The following is a 13462-nucleotide window of genomic DNA, read 5'->3' on the forward strand; positions in this document are numbered from 1 at the left end:
AGGAGCAGCGCTCCAAAAGCTTGTGATTTTCAATAAACCTGTTCGACTATAACCTGATGTCGTGTGACCCCTCTTACCATCAGAGATTTGGAACAATTAACCCAGACGGTCTGGTAGGTCTCGGGCACTGCATCGCAAGGAGGAATGGTAAATGTGCATCTCTACTGACACCCTTAATATTTTCATTATTCCACATTCAAATCTCAGATTCGGATTTTCCTCAGGGTGATCCCAGGCAATGAAGCAGCGAGGGTGCTGCAGTTACATTCAACAACCCTGGATAACGTGGAGGCAGGGGGATGGAGGGGGGGGGAGAACAGAAGAACAATCCCAAAATTCCATCTTCCTCTATTCGAATATCTGCCAGATATCAGTTCCCCAAACAAGGAGCTTGATTAGTGTAACCGTCGTTTTCTGTTTAGGGTGTCAACAGGACTGCTGGAAAACACTGTCACATGGCGGTGAATCGCAGCAGGTCTAACGGCACACTTGCACAAGACAAAAACAGTCGTTATTTATTCGTCACAAGTAGGCTTACGTTAACACTGCAATGAAGTTGCTGTGAAAATCCCCTAGTCGCCTCATTCCGGCACCTGTTTGGGCACACTGAGGGAGAATTTAGCACGGTCAATGCACCTAACCAGCACGTCCTTTGGACTGTGGGAGGAAACCGGAGCACCGGGAGGAAACCCACGCAGACACGGGGAGAACGTGCAGGCTTCGCACAGATAGTGACCCAAGCCGGGAATCAAACCCGGGTCCCTAGCGCTGAGGCAGCAGTGCTAACCACTGTGCCACCGTACCTGGTCCAGTACTTGCACTGATATAAAACACATCAGTTTAAACAAGGCTGCTGAATGGATTCTAGTCCTGTTTTCTTCCTTTCCGCGCAAAGCCAAAACAAAGGCATTAATATCCCAATGTTTTCCGTTGGTTTTGGCCAGCTTTGGAACTGAAGCTTTGCAACAAGTCTGGACTATTCTTGCAGCCGTTAAATATTTTGGCACACTTTCAAATTAGAAACAAATGTGGTCTGGAAACGGATGCCTGCAGTTCAGAACTCTCAAACGGCAATCTCTCCATCTTCACAAAGAAGGGCCATCTGCCAGATCAAGTAGAACAGCACAGCACCAACACAAAAGATCACAAATGGTGGCGGCACAGTGGTTAGCACTGCTGCCTCAGCACCAGGGTTCCGGCTTGGGTCTGTACAGAGTCTGCACGTTCTCCCCGTGTCTGCATGGGTTTCCTCCGGTTTCCTCCCACAGTCTGAAAGACGTGCAGGTTAGGTGAATCGGCCATGCTAAATTCTCCCTCAGTGTACCCGAACAGGCACCTGAGTGTGGCGACTAGATTTTCACAGTAACTTCACTGCACTGTTAATGTGAGCCCACTTGTGACACTAATAAATAAACTTTAAAACTTAAAGCCACTCAACTATCACATGCACAATTGCCCCCAGCAAGGAAAACTGCAAATCTGCCCTTGGCTCCCCAAGTTTCTATGTCACAAAGGCAAGTTACAATATTTAATCTGCAGCCCCCTGCCCTGCCAAATGCACTGTGACTGTAGGGTCATGGAAACTCTATACAGCATAGTTCTTAACTAGATCACTAAAAGAATATGAGACGTGCTTTAACTAGAAACGCACAAAGCCAACACTGGAGTAGTGGGTCAGGAAGAGTGGAAAAAGCCAGCTATGTTTACAACAGAAAGCCCACAGCCTAAACCCAAAACACCACAACACATCAGGACAAAAATGACCCCCTCTCGAGTTGGATAACGTCTCGTCCCACCCACACATCAGCAGCCTGGACGATGGTATCAACTCAAAAGGACAAAGTTGCAACACCCTGCGGTTACTGTTGGGAGGATGTGACTGTGACCACGGCTGTTTTGGGCGAAAAAAATCTACAAACCTTTTCTGTCATAAAGGCTGGGTGGGTTGCCACCTATGCTTCAACCAATGCTCACATATAAAAAATTGTTTTTAATTAAATGACCCCTTTATCATGATTGTATAGTGAGCTCTTTGACCTATGAATCATTGGAACTGTCACGTTAAGAATAGTTTTACCCTTTACTTTTTCCTACTACTATTTTATAAGCACAAGGCAACTGTCTAACGCTTTCCTCTTCACTACAAAATGTCGTTAAAGATCAAGAATAACTCACTAGCTTTCTTGAGCCCACCTTCGCACAAGGGAAGCACAGCACCTTGAGTAAAAGTCATACTAGCTTGTGAAATGAGAGACTTCTCTATATGTTCACCCGTGAGTGACATTTTGCGTCCAGTCATCCTGCACCCCAGTAAATAACTATGCTCCTGTGCAAAGCAATGATTTGGTGTTGCCAGTCTGGTGACTCACTGTGGTCTGTACACAGGGACCAGAAAGTTTCCTGGTTCAAATTCTTCTTAGCGTTGCATGATCTTAACGATTAAGTGTCTCCAAGCTGAGAGGGAGGAAAATAAACATCTGCCACTGTTTCCTATTTCTGGGCTCTGCTGCTTGTATCCTAATTCACACCACGTCCTGATCACCTATCATTCCTGTGCTTGGAAACCCATATAGATTCAGTCCACCAATGCCTTGATTTTAAAATTTCCATCCTTATTTTCTAACCCTCCAGTGACCTCTGCCCTCCCTATCTCTATAACCACCACTAGCCCTACAAACTCGCACATCTCTCTGCTCCTCCAATTCTTACGCATTTCACAGAATCCCAACAGTGCGGAAGGTAAGATGTCCTGTTGGAGAGACTGCACTGATTCTCCAACAGGGCATCTTACCCAGGCCCACCCCCAGCCCCTGTCCCTGTAACCCTGCTAACCCCCCTAACATACCCATCTTGGGACACTAAGGGGCAATTGAACATGGCCAATCCACCTAGCCTGCACATCTTTATGGAGTGTGGGAGGAAACCGGAGCACCCGGACGAAACTCACGCAGACACGGGGAGAACGTGCAGACTCCACACAAACAGTCACCCGAGGCTGGAATTAAACCCGGGTCCCTGCCACTGTGAGACAGCAGTGCTAACCACTGTGCCGCCGTGCTGACCTCTCTACATGGGATTGGGCTGGGGAATTTTGAAGCACTTTAACACAAAACTCTCAGCTTGGGTTTCTTGGCCATTAAAAAATGTGCTTTAAATTGGAAGAGCAAAATGACAAAGCCAGAATTCCATCATTTAACTGGAAGCACGCGATTGACTGACGCGAATCAACAGCATCTTCCAGGCATGCTTCCATGCAAAAGGCTGCTGCCTCACAGCTCCAGTGACCTGGGTTCGATTCCTGGCTTGGGTGACTGTGTGTGGAGTTTGCACGTTCTCCCCGTGTCTGTGTGGGTTTCTTCCGGGTGCTCCGGTTTCCTCCCACAGTCCAAAGATGTGCGGGTTAGGTGGATTGGCCATGCTAAATTGCCCCTTAGTGTCCCGGGATGCGTAGATTAGAGGGATTAGTGGGGTAAATATGTGGGGTTATGGGGATAGGGGCTGGGTGGGATTGCTGTCGGTGCAGACTCGATGGGCCGAATGGCCTCTTTCTGCACTGTAGGGATTCTATGGCTTCTCTCCTTCCTTAGAAAGGTTATACCAAATCGCATTTCACAGCAAAACGATGGAAAGCCCATTAATTTGCTTTGTGCATTCATGAAATTAATGCATCACCTTTGAGGAGATTAAATGTTCTACAATTAATATCTATAATTTATATAAGAAATTGTCTCTGTTAAACATTCAGCACTCAAAGTTTCCATCTTACAAACACATTATGGCTTCCTTCACAACACATCCTGTTTGCACTTGTGGTTTTGTTGATCGCATTTCCTGGACCATCTGTAAACAAATCACTCCAGTATTTAGCAAATAACTTGCCCACGATACAAAAAGCACCTCAAGAAACATTTGCCCATATGTTCCTTAATGCATTCCTTCCAAGACTGGGTGGCAACAATGTGCTGCCTTCCTTTCCAGAGATCTGCGTGTTCTCAATATCAGTCCATAAACCAGATAAGCTGGAACATCTGAATCTAGGTCACTGAGTTTATATATCCACCGGAAACTGGCAATCTCACTCAGAGCATAAGAAATAGGAGGAGTAGCCCCTCAAGGCTGCTCCGCCGTTCAGTAAGATCATGATTAACCTGGTGTGGCCATAGGTCCACTTTTCTGCCTTGCCCTATAACCCTCGACTCACTTGTCAATCAAGAAAGAGAAGTTTCTCCTCACCTCGGTTTTAAATGAGACTCTTATTTGGAAATTATGTGCCCCAGTTCTAGATTTCCCCACGAGGGGAGTCCCCTATTGGGATCATTGCTGAAGAAGTGGGAAAATGTGATTAGGAAGCTGAATGATTCTAAATAACAGTACAAATCGATATAGCTCTTGGGGTTAAAGGGATCAAGGGATTCTAGGGGGACCTACTCCTGCCTCTAGTTTCTATTTTGACATTACATTAGAGTCAACCCTTTGATTAGGAAGCTGAATGATTCTAAATAACAGTACGCTTGGTCTATGCAGTGGTTATTACATGGTACTATCCCCCTGGGAAGAAAAGTCACATTGGACTCTAATTGTTAATTTGGTTCCTCCACAGATGCTGCCAGACCAGCACTTCCTGTTTTTATTTCATTACCCCTTTGGGACCTGCTTTCAGATCTCCAGACTGTCGGGTTCAAAGTTTTCCTTCAACTCGTGGACCCAATTCTTTGTGAATGGAGTGTGGAGAGAGTCATCTCGGTTCTAAGTGGGCACTAGAGTACAATACAGAAATTAAACAGTCTCGTACAGATCACGTACTGGAAGTTAGTGAGCAGTTCCACCTGAAAATGTCAATTCTATCTATTTAATTCATATCATATTCACTTCTAATTCCAGAGCTGTTTTTCACCATTACTTCCAGAAAAGCAGACACAAAAACTAAGATATTAAGCTGAATGTACAGGCATTAATTTAGCTGTAAATAAATTATAGGTATGTTTGTTTGAAACATAACATGCAACAATTTCAGCATGTCAAGGTTAACAGTGGTTAGCACTGCTGCCTCTCAGCGCCAGGGACTCGGGTTCAACTCCGGCCTTGGGTCACTGTCTGTGTGGAGTTTGCACATTCTCCCTGTGTGGGTTTCCTACAGATGCTCCGGTTTCCTTCCACACTCCAAAGATGTGCAGGTTATGTGGATTGGCAATGCTAAATTGTCCCTTAGTATCCAAAGATGTGCAGGTTAGGTGGATTGGCCATGCTAAATTGCCCCTTAGTGTCTAAAGATGGGAAGGTTAGGGGGATTAGCAGGGTAAATACATAACGTTATAAGGAATGGGCCTGGGTAAGGTGCTCTGTCGGAGAGTCAGTGCAGACTGGATGGACCGAATGGCCTCTTTCTGCACTGTAGGGACTTTATGAAATTCTATTCTATGAACAAACGTAAAAGAAATCTCAAACGTGAGCGAAACCCCCAAAACAAATTGTAAAGGAAACCATCTTTAACATTGTCCAGTGTGCATTGTACAATCCAGATCCAGTGGCAGCAACATGGCTTAGTAGATTTGATAGAACAGCTGGGGAGTGGGAATGGGTAAAAAAAAGTGTGAAGAGGCAGGAGGAGTTGCTCTGATCATTTGGTCAAATGCTGACATTAAACTACAAGAGGAAGATCTTTCAACTCACTTGCTCCTTTTCCCTCGAGCTCTGCCACCCCCCCCCCCTTAATGCTCGAGTGATTCCAGAGTTTTGCCTCCACTTGTTTACTGGACGGCCATTTTGAGTATTAAACCATTGTACATGAAATGCCTTTGACTGACAACTCAAACTAGCTTACTAGTTTTCACCAACACCAATGCCCTGCAGTTAATGAAAGTCCTGCATTTCCTAGCCTACTCTCGTAACATCGATTCAAAAAATTCCTATTAAAAAATGTTCAGGTATTTTCTATGAAGATGTATTCTTTGGCAGACGTAATCCAACTGCCTTTGTATTGAACTAAGTTTCTATCCAAACATTATAATGTTACACATTAAGAATCATTTAAAGGCAGAGCATTGGTAATGGAAACTTTAAGGGAGTTTAGTACTGTATCTGACCCATGCCATTTATACGTGGTACCAAACGACTAAATAAGGAATAGACCACTCGGCCCTTCGAACCTGCTCCACCATTCAATAAGATCATGGCTGACCTGGTTGTAACCTCAACCCCACATTCCCATCAACGAATAACCTTTCACTCCCCTGCTTATTAATAATCTATCGCTGCCTTTGAAATATTCAAAGACTCTGCTTCCACTGCCTTTTGAAGAGAGTTCCAGAGGTTCACGATACTCAGAAAAAAATCATTCTCATCTCTATCCTAAATGGGCAACCCCTTATTTTTAAACAGCACCAAAGTCCCCCACAAGAGGAAACATCTTCTCCACATCTATCCTTTCAAAATCCCTCAGGATTTTACCAGAGTGCTGATTAATATTACTGGGTCCAAAGTAGCAAAAGGGGCAGCACGGTGGCGCAGTAGTTAACACTGCTGCCTCACAGCACCAGCGACCCGGGTTCAATTCCCGGCTTGGGTGACTGTTTGTGTGGAGTTTTCACTTCTTCCCGTGTCTGCGTGGGTTTCCTCCGGGTGCTCCGATTTCCTCACACAGTCCAAAGATGTGCAGGTTAGGTGGATTGGCCATGCTAAATTGCCCCTTAGTGTCCCAAGATGTGTAGGTTAGGGAGATTAGTGAGGTAAATACATGGGGTTATGGGCTGGGTGAGAATGTTATCGGTGCAGGCTCGATGGGCCGAATGGCCTTCTTCTGCACTGTAGGAATTCTGTGAAAAGGCTTCATTCATGAGCATTTCTATCCCAATGACAAGCAGCACACAATTAATCTGAAAAGTAACTTGAGAGGGCTTCAAGAGATTTACTGACTTGTGAAACTTTGAAGGAGTTCAGGGCGGCACAGTGGCTAGCACTGCAGCCTCACAGCACCAGGTTCAATTCCAGCCTCGGGTCACTGTCTGTGTAGAGTCTGCACTTTCTCCCTGTGTCTGCGTGGGTTTCCTCCAGGTGCTCCAGTTTCCTCCCACACTCCAAAGATGTGCGGGTTAGGTGGATTGGCCATGCTAAATTGACCCTAGTGTCAGGGGGATTAGCAGGGTAAATACGTGGGGTTACGGGAATAGGGCCTGGGTGGGATTGTGGTTGGTACAGACTCGATGGGCCGAATGGCCTCCTTCTGTACTGTAGGGATTTTATGAGGGGAACCAACCCCGTTTTGGGTAATTCCACAAGCCTAGCCTACCGGTCCAAACACTTGGCTATTATGCTTGCTAAACTGTTTTATCATCTGGAAATGTTAAAATGGTTTTTAAAAAATTAACAATTTCCACTTACCTGAATGAGTACAGCTCCAAACAACACTCGAGCAGTTCAACACCATCCAGGACAAAGCACTGGATTGGCACCCCTTCCACCACCACCTTACACATTCACTCTCTCCAGCACCAACACAGTGGCAGCAGTGTGTACCATTTACAAGATGCACTGCAGCAACTCACCAAGCCCCCTTAAATGGCAACTTCCAAACCTCCAATCTCTCCCACCTAGAAGGACAAGGGCAGCAGATGTATGGTAGCACCGCCATCTGCAAGCTCCCCTCCAAGCCGGCACGATAGCACAGTGGTTAGCACTGCTGCTTCACAGCGCCAGGGTTCGATTCCTGGCTTGGGTCACTGTCTGTGTGGATTTTGCCCGCTCTCCCCGTGTCTGCGTGGGTTTCCTCCGGGTGCTCCGGTTTCCTCCCACAGTCTGAAAGACGTGCTGGTTGGGTACATTGACCCGAAAAGGCGCAGGGGAATTTCACAGTAACTTCATTGCAGTGTTAATGTAAGCTTTTACTTGTGACTAATAAATAAACTTTACTTTAAGCCATCCTGACTTGGGACATTATCGCTGTTCCTTCACTGTCACTGGGTCAAAATCCGAGAGCTCCCTCCCAAACAGCGCTGTGGGTGTACCTACACCACAGACTGCAGCGGTTCAAGACAGCAGCTCACCACCACCTTCTCAAGCGCAATTAGGGATGGGCAATGAATGCTGGCCTAGCCAGCGATGCCCATGTCCCATAAAAGAATTTTTATAAACCTACCAATATACTGGACTGACAGATCCGCTCAATTATTTTTCCATTATTTGAACTTGGCGAATTGAAAAAGCCAAAGGGTTTTTTCTCCATTCATACACAGAAGATCACCCAGCAGGGAAGATAGTGTTGATAGTTCCCCCGCTGTTAAAGTTTATTAATTAGTGTCACAAATAGACTTGCACTAACACTGCAGTGAAGTTACTGTGAAGATCCCCTAGTCGCCACACTCCGGCGCCTGTTCGGGTACACTGAGGGAGAATTTAACATGGCCAATGCACCTAACCAGCATGTCTTTCGGATGTGGGAGGAAACCAGAACACCCGGAGGAAACCCACGCAGACACGGGGAAACATGCAGACTCCGCGTAGACAGTGACCCAAGCCTGGAATCGAACCTGGGTCTCTGGCACTGTGAGGCAGCAGTGCTAACCACTGTGTCACCGTGCTGCCATTGGACGCTACATGTACATATACTGCGGTTGTTCAACTTGCAGCCCACTATAAATAGGCAAGTCCTCACTCTTAGCACAAATTGAGAACAAAACAGAAGCCAGATCTCCTGATGTCTTGCAGTGAATCAGCTTCTGTCCGCAGCTACAAACGGGAGTGAAGCATTCATCAAGATGAGCAGCAATAGGAGATTGGTGACACCACATTAAGATAATTGTGTATTCTGTGCTTGAGACAATTGGATGAATTTACTACCAACCTGCCAGCTGTGAAGTGCTCAGTATACACAAAGCTTCTTTACTGTACGGCATCTCATCATAAAACTCTGATGATAATCATTTTAAAATGTAATTAAGCATAGACATGCTCCAACAGGGTTACAGATTATGTGGACCCATAACAACTTGGTATCCTCTTCACTGAACCATCATTGTAATCAGTGATTTTACAACACAGGCAGTGGCCAGACAACAAGTGTAAATAAAATTGATTAATTCCATTAACATTTTACCTAGCCAAGTATGGGGGAGGAATATCTTTAAAGAACATGCTGCCTAGGCTGGAATACTGAGGGATAATCATAGAATCACTACAGTGCAGCAGGCCATTCAGCCCATTGAGTCTGCACCAATCACAAACCCACCCAGGCCCTATTCCTGTAACCCCACATATTTACTCTGCTAATCCTCTGACACTAGAGCTTTGACAAAGAGAGCTTTGACAACAGAGCTTTAACAAAGGGTCATCCGGACTCAAAATGCCAGATATTTACTCTCCTTACAGATGCTGCCAAACCTGCTGAGATTTTCCAGCATTTACTCTTTTGGTCCCCTGACACGAAGGTCAATTTAACATGGCCAACCCGCACATCTTTGGAGTGTGGGAGGAAACCGGAGCACCTGGAGGAAACCCACGCAGACACGGGGAGAACGTGCAAACTCCACACAGTGACCCGAGGCCGGAATTTAACCCAGGTCCATGGCACTGTGAGGCAGCAGTGCTAACCACTGTGCCACCGTGCCGCAGATGGTCCCCTTTTCTTACTACCATCAATGCTCAATTTGTATAGCGCCTTTCACAACTACAGGATTCCCTGAAGTGTTTTGCAGCCAATGAAATACTTTTTGCTGTTGACTAATTGCTGCTTTGATGGCGGAAACATAGTCGGCAATTTGCGCACATTCATTCCGTTTGCGGCAAGCTTTGATTTTTGTGCTCATGGCCTGGAGTGGGACTTGAACCCACAAACTTCAGACTCAAGAGTGCTACCAATTGAGACAAATTGAGCCTCTGTGCTACCATTGAGACAAATTTGCCTCTGTTACAGCGGCAAACCTTTCACAGATGAAAAGTGCTTGCCTCATCTGTGGGCTTGGGAACAAATTTCAGCGAAATCTTCAGGACTGTCATTTTAAAAGGGGGAATGGGGAAAATAGACAGGGGTTCAAACTGCCTTTTGGAATGGCATTTCCCTGGGAGAGGTAGAATTGTGCTGCAATAGAATTCCACATCAGTGCTCCCAAATGGACATTTCTGCAGGAAGAGGCCAAGAAAGGGAAGAATGGAAAGTAGTATTTTTAACCAAGGTCAACTGTGAACTCTCAATTACACTGATTTCCCCCACTGAGTACAAAAAAATCTATCAAGAACAATCAGAGTTGATATTTTGTTTCCATAAAGTATGCTTTTGTTAAAGAATTGGGGGGGGGGGGGAAAGGAGCACAAATGAAAACCAAACAAAATCTAACATTAATAAATGCATTGTGGAACCTTGCCATGAAATTCTGCAAAACTAGATCTAATCACACATAACCAGCTCTAATCAACCAGCCCAGCAGGGACCACTTGCAGGCTCATTATGCAGTACAGGAAACACTCAAATTTTTAAAAAGGCTAAGAAACCTGATTGCATCTTAGCAAAAATGCTGGCACAATTTACCTTCCAGTTCCCCTTTATAATCTTCCTCTATTTAAATTTCTTTGTGCCGATGCAACATTTAAAGCAAACACAGAATGTTCTGGCAGTAGCAATTCAGAGAATCCCTACACTGCAGAAAGAGGTCATTTGGCCTACCGAGCCTGCACCGGCAACAATCCCACCCGGACCCCATCCCCATAATCCCACATATTTACACTGCTAATCCCCCTGACACGAAGGGGCAATTTAGCATGGCCAAACAACCTGACCCGCACATCTTTGGAGTGGAGTGTGGGAGAACACCGGAGCACTCAGAAAAACCCATGCAGACACAGGGAGAACGTGCAGACTCCACGCAGACAGTGACCTGAGGCAAGAATTGAACCCGGGTCCCTGGCGCTGTGAGGTCGCATTGTTAACCACTGTGCCACGATGCCGCCCTCTAATCTTGCGCACATCAACTACCCAAGCAGCTCAGCAGGCCTGCAGATACAGGTCTGTTGCCTCGATATTTCACAACTGATGTAAAATGCAACTTTGGCAAAGATTTTATCTTCTTTGTAATGGACTCAAAACCTAAGCAGAGAACAGAAGGTGCTGTAGCATTCACGCTTGGGATCCATGATTCCCTCTAAAGGAAAGCTGCAATCTTAATGTGGCTGAGTTACTGGAGAAATGTGATATCCCACAGGGAAGGTTGTGAGGAATCACAGATGGAGCCTTGCAGCAACATAGCTGCCAGATTACAGTGCTGCAAGGGCAACGCAATTTATCTTCTTTTTTAAAAAAGATATATTAGGGCAGCTGAAAATTTCCATTGCAAGCTTTGGGGAATCGCTTTTGAACCTGCAATACACAGTATGGATTGGTTGCCAGAATTTAAAGCTCGCCTTTAGTGAGGGGGAAAGAAAATGTGTAAGTTCCCTCATGGCTGTTTACCTACATAGTAAGGAGTCTAACAACACCAGGTTAAAGTCCAACAGGTTTATTTGGTAGCAAATACCATTAGCTTTCGGAGCGCTGCTCCTTCGTCAGATGGAGTGGATATTTGCTCTCAAACAGGGCACAGAGACACAAAATCAAGTTACAGAATACTGATTAGAATGCGAATCTCTACAGCCAAGAGATTCGCATTCTAATCAGTATTCTGTAACATTACCTCCGAAAGCTAATGGCATTTGCTACCAAATAAACTGTTGGACTTTAACCTGGTGTTGTTAAAACTCTTACTGTGTTTTCCCCAGTCCAATGCCGACATCTCCACATCATGTTTACCTACACCCAGTCTGACACAGTTCCCAAAGTGGTCCTCAGTATCCTGGAATGGAGGGAAAGGGGACAGAAAAAATACAACCAGGGTTCCTGTTGCTAACCTCCATCCAGGAATTTAAGAAAGGATATACTTGCATTGGAGGCAGTACAGTAAAGGTTGACTAAATTACTCCCTCGGATGAGGGGCTTGTCCTACGATGAGGCACCGAGTTTTTTTTTATTCATCCGTGAGACATGGACGTCGCTGGTTGGGCCAGCATTTATTGCCCGTCCCTAGTGGCCTGAGGACAGGTGAGTGTCAGCCACATTGTGGTGGCTCTGAGTCACATGCAGGCCAGACCAGGTAAGGATGGCAGATTTCCTTCCCTAAAGGACATTAGTGAACCAAATGGTTTTTTCCTTTGATTTATTATTGTCACATGCATTGGCATACAATTTAAAGTATTGTTTCTTGTGCGCTTTACAAACAAAGCATACCATTCATAGAGATGGAAAGTGGAGAGTGCAGAATGTAGTGTTACAGTCATTGCTAGGATATAGAGAAAGATCAACTAAACGCGAGGTAGGTCCATTCAAAAGTTTGATGGCAGCAGGGAAGGAGCTGTTTTTGAGTCGGTTGGTACATGTCCTCAGACTTTTGTATCTTTTTCCCGACGGAAGAAAGTGGAAGAGAGAATTCTGGGGTGTGTGTGGTCCTTGATTATACTGGCTGCTTTTCAGAGGCAGCGGGAAGTGTAGACAGAGTCAATGGATGGGAGGCTGGTTTCAATGAGGGACTGGTCTTTACTCTCACACTGTGGGAGGAAACCAGAGCACCCGGAGGAAACCCACACAGACACGGGGAGAACGTGCAGACTCCACACAGACAGTGACCCAAGGCTGGAATTAAACCCGGGTCCCTGGCGCTGTGAGACAGCAGTGCTAACCACTGTGCCACCATGTCTGCAGGACATTAGCTGAGTTTCTGGATCAATGGTCTAGTGATAATACCACTAGGCCTTCGCCGACCCTTAAATTATATCCGCTGGAGTTTAAATGAATGAGAGGCGACCTCACTGAAATCTACAAAATTCTGAAGGGGCTTTGATAGGGTGGATACCGAGTGTCATTGTTTCCACTGGTTGGGGTGGCACAATCGGGGCAGCATGATGGCAGAGTGGGGCGGCACAGTGACACATCGGTTAGCATTGTTGCCTCACAGCGCCAGGTTCCATTCCGGCCTCAGTGTCTGTCTGTGTGGTGCCTGCACATTCTCCCCATGTTTGCGTGGGTTTCCTCTGGGTGCTCCAGTTTCATCCCACACTCCAAAGGTATGCAGGTTTCATGTTAAATTACTCCTTAGTGTCAGGGGGATTAGCAGGCTAAATGTGTGGGGTTACAGGGATGGGGCCCTGGGTGGGATAATTGTTGGTGCAGACTCGATGGGCCAAACGGCCTCCTTCTGCACTGGAGGGATTCTGTGGATTCTATGGTCTCAGGTTAAGAGACTGGTCATTTAGGACTGAGATGAGGAGAAATTTCTTCACTCAAAAGGTTGTGAATATTTGAAATTCACGACCCCAGAGGATTGTGACTGCTCCATTATGGAATACATTGAAGGCTGGGATAGACAGGTGTTTGGTCTCTCAGGGAATTAAGGGAGTGGGCAGAAAAATGGAGTTGAGGCTCAGGATCAGCCATGATCATATTGACGGC

General features: G+C 45.8%; 1 protein-coding gene across 1 annotated transcript in view; it reads right to left on the reverse strand.

The window, feature by feature from the left end:
• tbc1d2b (TBC1 domain family, member 2B) overlaps positions 1-13462 on the reverse strand; it is a 141858-nt gene that overhangs the window by 91222 nt on the left and 37174 nt on the right. The window lies entirely within an intron of this gene.

This window comes from Mustelus asterias, chromosome 29, assembly GCF_964213995.1.
Source record: "Mustelus asterias chromosome 29, sMusAst1.hap1.1, whole genome shotgun sequence".
NCBI lineage: Eukaryota > Metazoa > Chordata > Chondrichthyes > Carcharhiniformes > Triakidae > Mustelus > Mustelus asterias.